General features: G+C 41.2%; 1 protein-coding gene across 2 annotated transcripts in view; it reads left to right on the forward strand.

The window, feature by feature from the left end:
* Window positions 1–13,175, forward strand: part of LOC135472357 (focadhesin-like) — a 164,586-nt gene that overhangs the window by 122,567 nt on the left and 28,844 nt on the right. The gene's annotated exons all lie outside the window — the stretch shown is intronic.

Consider the following 13,175-nt stretch of genomic DNA (forward strand, 5'->3'; position numbering starts at 1 on the left):
ATTTGTATATGTGACACAGGTAATTTGTAGATGTGCATGTGTGACAGTACTTGTGCATGTTACACCTTTGTAGATGTGTCACATTATTTGTACATGTGACACAGGTAATTTGTAGATGTGCATGTGTGACAGTACTTGTGCATGTTACCCATGTGTAGATGTGTCACATTATTTATACATATGACACAGGTAATTTGTAGATGTGTCACATTATTTGTACATATGACACAGGTAATTTGTAGATGTGTCACATTGTTTGCAGAAGTATCAGAGTACCTTTCGATGTGACACTGGTAGAAGATGTGTAGATGTGTCCATGTGCCACAGGGCGTGTGTAAATTACACATAACTTAATTATGTCACAGATGCTCTGCAGATGTAATATCATAAGCACCCCCAGCAAGGTAATTGAGGATGATGACATTTGCATATAATACAGCAGGTAACCAGGATTTAGGTAGTGACAACGAGCGCAGACCCAGCCCTCTTCCTGATGTAATCTGGTCTCTTTGACAAGTCGCCCACATCAAACCAAGTTTTTGTAGAAGTCATTTTGTATGGCTAGCAGCAACTGTTGGTCAACAGGCGATGAGAGTAAGGCTCTGGCAGGGGCCTAATCAGTTCCGGCCAGCAGACGCTCCGGAAACGTGTTTACAGGAAGCCGCGTTTCCTGATAGCTCTGATCTTCAATACTTCTCCCGCCGAACCTTTGCTTCTCGTGGTGTCTTCACCTAATGGTGGCAACTGCCTGGTTCCTTCCCTTGCATCAACCTGCGGCTGCTGACCTAGCATGAAGTTACTTGTTGATCTGATAAGCTTACGTCTCGATATGTCCGTGCCGTTTTATTGAAAGGTCTTTATACTAGTGAGGTCTCAGGAGTTTATTTCCACCTTGTTAATCACATTTATAATACTGTCTGAACTGTAAAAGTGGAGGCCTTTAGATATAACTTGCAGTCTGTGAAACCATTCGCTGGCATTTCTCTTCATATGTCAGCAGGCACCTGTGATTAAGCTGGATTACATTCATTTTTGAACAATTGGTACAGACAGCCATTATTAATTTATTCCCCATTTTTTTTCTGGAACTACAAGAATGGATTCATAAATAACGTGCAAGAGATTTATTTAGGAAAAGGAAGTATTGCTCATCTAATTTCTGGATTTTTATTGGATTATCTGTAGGTTTATATCTGATTCTTTTGTAGCTGTAGTGTTCTAAATAGTTGAGAAATGATTGGTCAGATTTTTGACATCTTATAACATAGGTTTTTTAGCTCAGGGCCATACAGTAAATGATTCATAGGCCTGGACGCAAGACCGGCCTGGTGTAGATTTACACTTGTTTTGGCTTTTAAACACTTCACATTGACCAGATTCTTAGCATTGGTTTCCTAGGATGTCCTCCTCTTTCTGTGAAGAATTTATGTTAACTTTGACTTTCAATAGAATTCTTGTGAATGTAGGACAGTATGATTTGTGTCTTAACATTGTTAGTGTTGTCTGTTAGAATGCAAACATTGGTATAATTTACATGCATTTAACTTTGGTTTAAATAATCCGCAAGAATTAAGTAAAAATATATCAAAAATATAAAATGGAAATTTAGATTCAGTTTTTAGAGACTCATTGATCTATCTCTACTTCGTGGTGCTTACATGCATGTCTGTTTTGCGATGCGTTTTCCTTTTTATGCTTTGTTCCAACTATTTTGTTGGAATAAATCGAATTCTTCACTCATGCATATTTAATAAGGAATTTAATAACATAGAGCAGGAAAAGACCTGTGCCTTTCTACTATGCTTGTTACATGCATTGAAAATCAGATTTGACATTTCAGTCGAAATAATAAGATTATGTTAATCAGGTGTTTTGTGTAAGGATATTAGGTGTTGTCCTGAAGCAATGGGGTTGATTCCTTGCTAAAACCGAATTAGGATGTCAATATGAAAGCACTTCACAATTTTTTTATTCATCAGCTGTGAGTACTTGCTGAACGTTAACAGTTTTTTTTCTTCTGAACACAGTTTAAGAAGCAAGTGCAGACCTATGGATGGTTTTGTCCTGTAGATGGTGGTACTATTCATCTTGAGCTGGAATTAATCATGCTGTGGTTGGGTATTGTTCAGTTTGTGGGATTTTAGATTAGACTGTGGTGGTACATGTATATTGTTCACATTTTGCTGGTATTGTTCATATTTTGCTGGTATACATGCATGTAGCTATAGATCAACTTGCACTGCCATAGTTCAGCTATATGTAGGTCATGCATGAGTGAACGAGGTGTGAAACGGCCTCAAACAGAATATCTCTTGTGAGGCAATATCCCAGGAACCTCTCACCATTGCAGTTCCTGTTAGTTCATGCTGGTTTCCTCTGGCCATGCATGGGAAGGTCTGTCAGCAAGCTGCAGATTGTCATGGGTTTCCCTTCGCAGTGCCTGGTTTCCTCTGGCCATGCATGGGAAGGTCTGTCAGCAAGCTGCAGATACATATAATCATGGGTTTCCCTTGGCAGTGCCTGGTTTCCTCTGGCCGTACTTGGGAAGGTCTGTCAGCAAGCTGCAGATTGTCATGGGTTTCCCTTCGCAGTGCCTGGTTTCCTCTGGCTGCTGTCAGATGGGTGATATATTATTGAGAATGGCATAAAATGAAGATCAAATAAATAAATATATAAAAATTCACTTTTGATTTGATGTAATTATCGAAGAATTCAGATGCATTTGCCTACCTCTGCTCCAGCATCCATGTTGTAGGCACTATACTTGTCTACATGTACTTATATAGTCCATAAATACATTGTATTTTTTACTGGGTTTGCATCAAACTTTTTACTGCTGAAAATCAGTACATCATTTTCAGAATCAGGATATTGTACTCTTGTGGTATACTTGCAGCTATGGTGTAATAGCGATTTCTGTACCCAGTGCTTGTCTGGCATTGAAAAAAAAGGTTGAAATTGGAACTCAGAGGTAACAGCTGATGATTCTGATGATTGTTATTGCACATCCCTTTGGCTGTGTCATTACAGTAAGAGCATGTGATCCCAAGCACCATATTTTGATGTTGAGCAGTTGTAGATGAGATTGCTTATAGGAGCCTGTAGGAAATAGGGTAATATAATCTGCGGAAGCAGTTGTCTTGCGTCAGTTTTGTTGAAATGTCGTTTATGTTTTCCCACTGGCTTGATTAGACTCACGGTGCAGTGCCAGGAACACATAGAACTGTATGACGTACCACAAGTTATCGAATGTTCTATATTTGGTCTGCATATCAGGATTAAATTGCCATTATGGTCGAATCATTTATGTTGCCACGGCAATGGTTTTCTCTCTATTACTTGTGTGATAGTGGAAAATTTGTTCTAACCAGTAAAGTATATTTGCATTGGCCAGCATTGTTCTTTTTACTAATAATAAAAGCTGTATTTTTAAAAGCCTTGCACATTGTAATTAGGAACCAGAAGGATCCAATTTCTAAAACACAGCTTAAGATTGCTGAGTGCAAAAACAGCAAAGTCCCATGATGTATGAATATGATTTTTTGGGGGGGAGCTGATGCTTTTATGCATTTATAGATTTTGTCCAACAATAGTGCTGTATTTTCAGTTTTGATGTAAAGAAATGTTGGTTCTGTAGATAGGAAATGCATTGAATTCTTGTATAGCTAGACTTTTCCTGTAATAGACAAGTCCTCTGAAAAGTTAAGGCTTCATTTTGACTCTAGAGTAACACTACTTGAGGTTTATGCCAAACTTATCAGACCATCCACATATTGCACAAAGGTAGCCAGCAGGAACTGGACTTGAACTCAGAGAAACCGTTTTGGTGGGATGCTCATGGGTTATTGCACTGTGCTAACGTGCTAACCCTCTTGCCCACGGGGGCCCCTATTTAGCCTTCATGATTTGTTTTTAACTTATTTAAGTTCAGCAAACATTAAAACCATTCTTCAGGACACTTTATAATTCACTTTTATAGTTTACAGTTGTATCCATGCCATTGATCTCTATGTGCGAGCTGGTTGATCAGGTGTAGTTACCATTATGTAGTACATACACTTGCGTGGTAATTCTACCGTGTATTATTGCCTTGCATCATTATGTATCCCCTATAGTCTTATTTGGGTCATTATGTAGTAGCGCTCAGAGCTTTGATATGAATCATTATGTGGGAGAGACGTGCTGATTTACCATTGCATGCGTTTATGAGGTGAGAAAATGTCTGGAGGGTGGGGGGGGGGTGAGGAGGGGCAGATTGCTGTAGAGGGGAGTCAGCCCAGTATTCAGACATCAGAACACTCTACTTCAGGCTTGACCAAAGTCAGCTCTCATATTTTCTGAATGGTTTAATCATTTCAGTAGTTGACCAGTTCACAATTCTATCTTTGCCCATATAGATAGGCATTTGGAAGATGTCAGCCATGGCGAAGTAAATCTATGTTATGAGTTGGCAAGAACATTTAAGTGTAAATTGACTTCCAATCAATAATTTACACGTAACATCTAACATTATTGATGCAAAGATGATTGTCCTGAGTTGTCCATTGTCTATTCACATACAACTTTCTGTATATTTTTTGACTGTGACTTATATGGTGGTTTCAGTGTTATTTCAGTCATAGGCCTGATTAATGTATTGTGTTATAATTGCTGGAAATGCTGACATTGTTATAGTGCTGCTCCACCATAATAGTTGACAGCTGGCACAGTTAACAGTTGGCCTGAACCCTGGGTGAATCTTCCACATGATTTGACCTTCATGTAACCTTGAATGCTGGATTATTCTTCCACATCGCTTGACCTTCCCTTGAACCCTGGGTGAATCTTCCACATCATTTGACCTGGCCTGGAACCTGACCTAACCTTGAACACTGGTTGACCTTCCACATCACTTGACCAGGCCTTAATCCCTGGGTAAATCTTACACATCACCTGACCTGGCCTTGAACCCTGGGTAAATCTTACACATCACCTGACCTGGCCTTGAACCCTGGGTGAATTTTCCACATCACTTGACCTGGCCCTGAACCCTGGGTGAACCGTCTACATCATTTGACCTGGCCCTGAACCCTTGGTGAGTCTTCCACATCACTTGACCTGGCCCTGAACCCTTGGTAAGTCTTCCACATCACTTGACCTGGCCCTGAACCCTTGGTGAGTCTTCCACATCACTTGACCTGGCCCTGAACCCTTGGTGAGTCTTCCACATCACTTGACCTGGCCCTGAACCCTGGGTGAACCGTCTACATCATTTGACCTGGCCCTGAACCCTTGGTGAGTCTTCCACATCATTTGACCTGGCCCTGAACCCTGGGTGAATCGTCTACATCATTTGACCTGGCCCTGAACCCTGGGTGAACCGTCTACATCATTTGACCTGGCCCTGAACCCTTGGTGAGTCTTCCACATCACTTGACCTGGCCCTGAACCCTGGGTGAACTGTCTACATCATTTGACCTGGCCCTGAACCCTTGGCGAGTCTTCCACATCATTTGACCTGGCACTGAACCCTTGGTGAGTCTTCCACATCATTTGACCTGGCCCTGAACCCTTGGTGAGTCTTCCACATCACTTGACCGGGCCCTGAACCCTTGGTGAGTCTTCCACATCACTTGACCTGGCCGTGAACCCTGGGTGAACCGTCTACATCATTTGACCTGGCCCTGAACCCTTGGTGAGTCTTCCACATCACTTGACTTGGCCCTGAACCCTGAGTGAACCGTCTACATCATTTGACCTGGCCCTGAACCCTTGGTGAGTCTTCCACATCACTTGACCTGGCCCTGAACTCTGGGTGAACCGTCTACATCATTTGACCTGGCCCTGAACCCTTGGTGAGTCTTCCACATCACTTGACCTGGCCCTGAACCCTGGGTGAACCGTCTACATCATTTGACGTGGCCCTGAACCCTGGGTGAACCGTCTACATCATTTGACCTGGCCCTGAACTCTTGGTGAGTCTTCCACATCACTTGACCTGGCCCTGAACCCTGGGTGAACCGTCTACATCACTTGACCTGGCCCTGAACCCTGGGTGAACCGTCTACATCTTTTGACCTGGCCCTGAACCCTGGGTGAACCGTCTACATCATTTGACCTGGCCCTGAATCCTTGGTGAGCCTTCCACATCACTTGACCTGGCCCTGAACCCTGGGTGAACCGTCTACATCTACCTGAACTCTTGGTGAGTCTTCCACATCACTTGACCGGGCCCTGAACCCTGGGTGAACCGTCTACATCACTTGACCTGGCCCTGAACCCTGGGTGAACCGTCTACATCTTTTGACCTGGCCCTGAACCCTGGGTGAACCGTCTACATCATTTGACCTGGCCCTGAATCCTTGGTGAGCCTTCCACATCACTTGACCTGGCCCTGAACCCTGGGTGAACCGTCTACATCATTTGACCTGGCCCTGAACCCTTGGTGGGTCTTCCACATCACTTGACCTGGCCCTGAACCCTGGGTGAACCGTCTACATCATTTGACGTGGCCCTGAACCCTGGGTGAACCGTCTACATCATTTGACCTGGCCCTGAACTCTTGGTGAGTCTTCCACATCACTTGACCGGGCCCTGAACCCTGGGTGAACCGTCTACATCACTTGACCTGGCCCTGAACCCTGGGTGAACCGTCTACATCTTTTGACCTGGCCCTGAACCCTGGGTGAACCGTCTACATCATTTGACCTGGCCCTGAATCCTTGGTGAGCCTTCCACATCACTTGACCTGGCCCTGAACCCTGGGTGAACCGTCTACATCTACCTGAACTCTTGGTGAGTCTTCCACATCACTTAACCGGGCCCTGAACCCTGGGTGAACCGTCTACATCACTTGACCTGGCCCTGAACCCTGGGTGAACCGTCTACATCTTTTGACCTGGCCCTGAACCCTGGGTGAACCGTTTACATCATTTGACCTGGCCCTGAATCCTTGGTGAGCCTTCCACATCACTTGACCTGGCCCTGAACCCTGGGTGAACCGTCTACATCACTTGACCTGGCCCTGAACCCTTGGTGAGTCTTCCACATCATTTGACCTGGCCCTGAACCCTGGGTGAACCGTCTACATCATTTGACCTGGCCCTGAATCCTTGGTGAGCCTTCCACATCACTTGACCTGGCCCTGAACCCTGGGTGAACCGTCTACATCATTTGACCTGGCCCTGAACCCTTGGTGAGTCTTCCACATCATTTGACCTGGCCCTGAACCCTTGGCGAGTCTTCCACATCACTTGACCTTGAATCTGGGTGAATCATGATTATTTATTGGTACAATAGATGTATTATTGCATGGGTTATTTGTTTATTAACTGTTTTGTCCAAATACTGTTCTGAAGGAAAACGGCTAGTTTTAAGAATAAAAGTCTTCAATAGTGAGGTCAGATTAACGGGACAAAACTGAGTTATTCTATGTATTGACCAAAGCCATCTATACATTTGTGTGTGAACTGTTGAGGTTTCTTCTCACCAATTTGTGTATGACACGAGTTGATGTGTGCTGCTTATTAGGGTTAAGGTTATATACCATGTTCAAGCTGCTCCAGTGGCCATATCCAAGTGCTTTAAATCAATGACACGAGAACATTTTTCACTTCATTCACTTTTTGCGGTTCACAAGTAATACGATAAATTTCATGCTCAGAAGAATTCAACCATTTCTTCTTTGCTCGCAAACTTGTTTTTCAAGGAATACAATTTATGGCCCCTTGCTACCATTTTTTGTACGATTGTTTTTATCTGAACAGCTGCTTTGTGCTTCTGAACGTGGGACCTAGCATATCGTAGCAAGAGTAATGCAGTTTTGTTTGTTTTGTTTTTTCAATTGTTGAGATGAAATCATTCCTAAATTAAAGCCTTGTGTTTTGTGCATCCGTGAGTCTCTACAATTCCAGTGGAAGCACATATGCAGTTATACTTCAGCTTTGGAGACAAAGTGAAGTTCTCAGGAACAAAGTCCTCAAGGTTTTAATTTTGTCATCTCAATTTATAAAGATAAAAGCAATAATTAAGCTATTAATTGACAGAATGGCTTTTTTTAAAATAGAGATTTCAAGGAAGAGATTTAAGGTAATATGGTGGAGAGGAAACATTGCATTACTTTCACTCCAAATCATTTAATATGTACAATTTATTTTATTTGATGATTTATAATTACTGTTAATAATGACAGCTGTTTGATTCTTAGAATGTAACAGGTGGCAGAGTAAAAATGGCATGTACAGCTCCAGTGCAGGGGAAGTGAACAAAATAAATCAGTCATTGGCTGCTTGGTGCAACAGTTCTGTTTCTGGAAGTATCAGATCATGAATGCTGCCAACGATATTAATGTATTGGTATGTAAACAATTGATCAAACAGTACTTTGGAGTTGTTGCCTCCTAATACAGGAATCGTGTTGCATTTTACGTTTGAGTAAACCATTCATATCTGAGTTGGGTTTCTCAGTGAAAGAATAGCATTCAGTCAACAGGAATGTGCACAGAAGTGAGCCATTTCCTGTATGAAGAGTGCAGCTTCTTGACAGTATTGTTCTGTAAATTTGCGCTGCGTGATTCGCCCATCGAGACGTCTCACTCTAGCGGGAAACAATCCAATAACAGGAGCCTTTAATGAATGGTGCTGCTGTAAGCTAGGCTGGAATGGCTGGCTGTGGCTTTGAGGACTAGCTGCCAGACAGTCAGATAAGCGCTCGCTGTAATTGACATAATTTCTATTGCATAAAACCATTTAGAAACTTCAACTGCCAAATTGCTGAAAGCTTTTCTGTGGCTTGTATTAAATGTGATGGTGTAATCCTCTTTGGTATGTCTACTTGAAATTACGGCTTCATCAGACTCAGTGCAGACTGCATGGAGATAACATATATTGATGGAGAGTGATCATGCAGGTCAGCTTTCCCGGTAAATTCCCAGGTACATAAGCCGAGGTGCATGATTCCTCGACTTAACGTTGTTTTATCACAAATAAATCCTCTTGGGATTTACTTCTCCTCTAGTATATGTGGCCTGTGCTTCTAATACAAACTACTGCATGTTGATACTATGTATAAACTGCTACTTGGTCTTAGATGAAGAATCACTCTTGAAAGATTGAAAGGCTGATGAAGGATTTTTGCTGGATACTCATTCAAAATGTTGTCTTGATAAGACGGTATGCACTTACAAAGTCACAAATAAATAAATAATAGTAACGACAAGAGAGAACATCTTATGAGAACAGCCTGGGTATGTATAATGTCTAAATAATTGATGCCTTAGCTATATGGTTGTGGCCAATCACATCGCACCTGTGAGGTGTATATGTTCTTTTTCATTTCTTTAAAGCTTTATAATGTGATGGTCTTTCTCAATCAGCAAGATTGAAAATTGCGTGCACGGTTTAAGATTTGTTGTGTCAGTTAATTAGGTTACCTCAGATCTGCTGTTTATACTGGGAAAATGCAGATTTTCTGAACACATACATATGTTTTCAAGATCTCTGTAAGCATACATGTATACTGCTGAAGTGGTTGTGCACAAACATGATATAGTTACTGTCACACAAGGTAAAACATGCAACCAAACATAATGACCAAAGATACATCTTGTCATGGAAAGCATATTTCAGGTACAATTAGAGCTCAAGGGCCCACAATTTACCTGTCCACAAATAAATTCTGGACAAATTTTCACAGCACGGGATGTAATACGCAGGTCATGCTACAATGAGTCAAATAAATCACAGGTTTGATCTCAAACATTGGGTTAAGGTGAGTGGCGATTTCTGTAATTGTTCAAACTTTTCACATGTTTGCAAGGTGGTTTTTCAAACATATTCTGAAGCCATTATTCTTTGTAGACTAGTAAAATTATACTTTTTGTGAAGCCCTGAAATTGGCCAATTGAAATGTGGTTTTGTCTCCAAAATAAATGTGCATAAATTGCACTGAAAGTTGCATTCAAATAGGAAAGCTGTATTCAGATTTAAAAAACACTGATTGGCCAAAGAATTAGTGAACCTATTTTCCTGTTTTTGACACTAGTACATGTAGTTCACCCCAGTATACTATCCAAAACTTAGGTGTATTATAATACCAGTACCCTACCTGTAGGTAAAGAAAACCTTCAAACATCAGGACACTGTACTTCATCAACATCTGATGTTTATTATGTAGTGTCCTAGATGAATCATTATGACATTCTAACTATAATTATTTTCAGCTTGTTTTTTGTTTTTTTTTTAGCTTCAGTGTTTTCTGTATGCACTTTACCAGTGATACATGCAGTAAACGTGCGATACTGAACGATATAACCACATAAGTAAGAACCGTCTCATATTAGGCTAATGGATTCTGCGAGCTGGTGATATTACATGACATTAGACTGATAACATGTGATCAGTGACAGACTGGCTGTCAACAGTCATCCTGGGAATGGAATATCCTCGATTTACTAACATCCTAACTTGATAATGTTTCAAGTGATATTGCATTGACAGAATTTTTGATTCCCATGCAGACTGCGACTTGGGAGTATTAAGGGAAGATAGATTGCATGATTGGCTTGTATCGCACCTCTGTGTGGGTTATGGGGATATTTGCATTGTCTGTATACGCAGTGTCTCAGCGACAAATATTCAGCTTCTGCTTTCGTTTTTTTTAGATTTTTGGTGATGGAAATCTATTAGTTTACAGGAACTAGAGACCAATTTGTATGTATGAGCTAGCTCTTTAATGGTATGGTGTTTTTCACGTTATTGGCAAGATGATATTGGTGAGTTGTCGTCCGTGTGTACTGTATACGTGAGTAGGCACTTGATCACCATTAGACAGCTACGCTACACATCTCTGCAACACTTATTTATGTTCTCCATGAATTAAACCAGCTCTTTTGGTTTCCCTATAACCACATATGGTACTTGTGCATTCTAGTGATGATCAAAGCAATTTAATATGCTTTTCTGTCTGAATTAACATTTAAGGGTGGGGGGAGTGTGTGGGGGAGGGGTTTTACAATGTACATGAGGCCTCTTTAACAGGACAAATCAGCGTAGATTTTCAGGTCAGAAAGCATTTGGATTTCAGTGGCAGAAAGGCCTTTGCGAGAAAAATTGCTGTAATCTTGAGAGAGACAACATCGGATTAATCACATATATTCATCGCTAAAGTATCCCACAGGAGGTTTAAGAAGCATAACTTTTTGTCTAAGTGATGTTGCATAACTGAGACATAGTAGTCCGATTAAGTAAGCAAAATTGCACACATTGAGAAAGTCGAAAGTGCCGCCATATGTTATCAGTTTTGATCAGTCAGGCACGATGTACCCCTATAGGCCGACACAGCTGTTTCTGATTATGTCACCCGAAGCCTGGTTTGCCGTTTTGAACATTATGACAGGGGCCTTTGTGGCTGAGGGGGTTAGCATGCCAGTTGTCAGCGCAGTGACGCAAGAGCCTCCAATCAATTCAAGTCCAGCTCATACTGGCTCCATCTATGGCCATACATGGGAAGGTCTGGCAGCAACCTGTTGATGGCCGTGGGTTTCGCTTGAGCTCTGCCAGGTTTCCTCCTGCCATAATGCTGGTCGTCGTCATCGTATGGATGAAATAGTCTTGAGTACAGCATAAACACCTTTCAAATAAATTAATAAATAAATCAAATTAATGATATATGTATTTCTGTGGGGTGTGAGTGACACAGCATGTCTGTAACCGTTAATTATGTCCATTTCCACCCTCTTCCTGAATAACTCTTCTTTTAGTATTGCTAGCTTAATACTGACTTTTCTGGCTATACTCATACAATCTAATGTTCACAAATGTGGGAGAGATGTGCCAAAAACAAAAAAAAGACCAAATGTTAATGATTACATCTGTCAGTGACTTTATGACATGAGTGCTATGTTAGTGCCAAATCCACATAGCCTGGGTCCAGAACCCCTAGGCATTTGGTAAGGATTATGTGATTATTGAATCATAGGAATGATTGACTAATAATTGATGGAATCACCCTGGCTCTCAGGCAACACAGAGTATTGTACATGATGAGCACTCAAGTCTTTGAGGACGGCTCCAACACGCATTTGGAAGGTTAAGTAACCTCTAAGAGAGATCCTGGTCACCATCAACACTGTAACAGTCTCAGGGAAGCCTCTAATTAATTTGGCCGCTGTATGCTCTGTAATAATATTTGATCAAGCTGAGAAATTCAGTTTGGATTGATTTTTCTGTTGTTTGATGTTGCTTCATTGAAATTCATCGCAAATTGGATCAGATTAGGGTTGAATGCTTCCTTGGGTTGTCCATTTCCGTTTCTGCGTCCCGCACCGCCAATGATTTGGTTAAACAGTCGTGAGTATTGGTGAGACCTACAAGACGAGCTGTCACCGTTAATGGTGGGTGATAAATGGCTTATTTGTCTCAGTGGTGACAGGATTGATGAGCTCTTCAGTGAAATGAGGTGAGAAGTATCAAGCACCTGTGCTCTTCTTGTCGTCATGTGCAATGAGGGATCAAGTCCTAAGACTTTGCTTTCTGACAGTCTTTCTGTGTTGCAGTAAATGTTCTAAACTTCTGCCAACTCTTAACAGGAATAGTTTTAATAAAGCCCAAAGTAGTGAAATAATTAGCAGTACCAATAACTATCATTTTCTACGAAACTGGTGGCAGTCTATTAGGCTTCAGGTCCAATGCTATGTGTGAAACAACAAGTGAAAATGTCTAGCACCATCAAAAATTAACCTTTCTCTGCTGAACTGAGTCACAGTTTTCTTCATCCTGAAGATAGGCAACACCAATTATATTTTGTGTTTCATGAGCAAGCCGACCCTAAAATATCCAAGAGGAGAAAAAAGTTAAATTTCACCTTTTAATTTTGTCCGATCTTGATGTTTAAAGGATTTTCCTATCTTTAGGGCTTTCCAATCACATTAAAACATTTTGAATAGGGAAAATTGCTGCGACAGTCCACATTTCTCACAAAATAGCAGATTTTTTCAGTTTAATTCTTACATTAATCCCTCGTCCAGCATTGAACAAAGATGAATTTAGCTTGTAAAGGAAAAATTTAAATTGTTGCCTTTATGCCAAAAATTAACATGCTCTCTTTTTAGTGTGATCCTTTCTTGCATTGCCTTTCTTAAGCTGCTGTCAACAGTGAAGCAAGAAATTAGAAAGGCTTAAGATTTAACAGAAGTGATA

Source organism: Liolophura sinensis, chromosome 8 (genome assembly GCF_032854445.1).
Source record: "Liolophura sinensis isolate JHLJ2023 chromosome 8, CUHK_Ljap_v2, whole genome shotgun sequence".
NCBI classification, from domain to species: domain Eukaryota; kingdom Metazoa; phylum Mollusca; class Polyplacophora; order Chitonida; family Chitonidae; genus Liolophura; species Liolophura sinensis.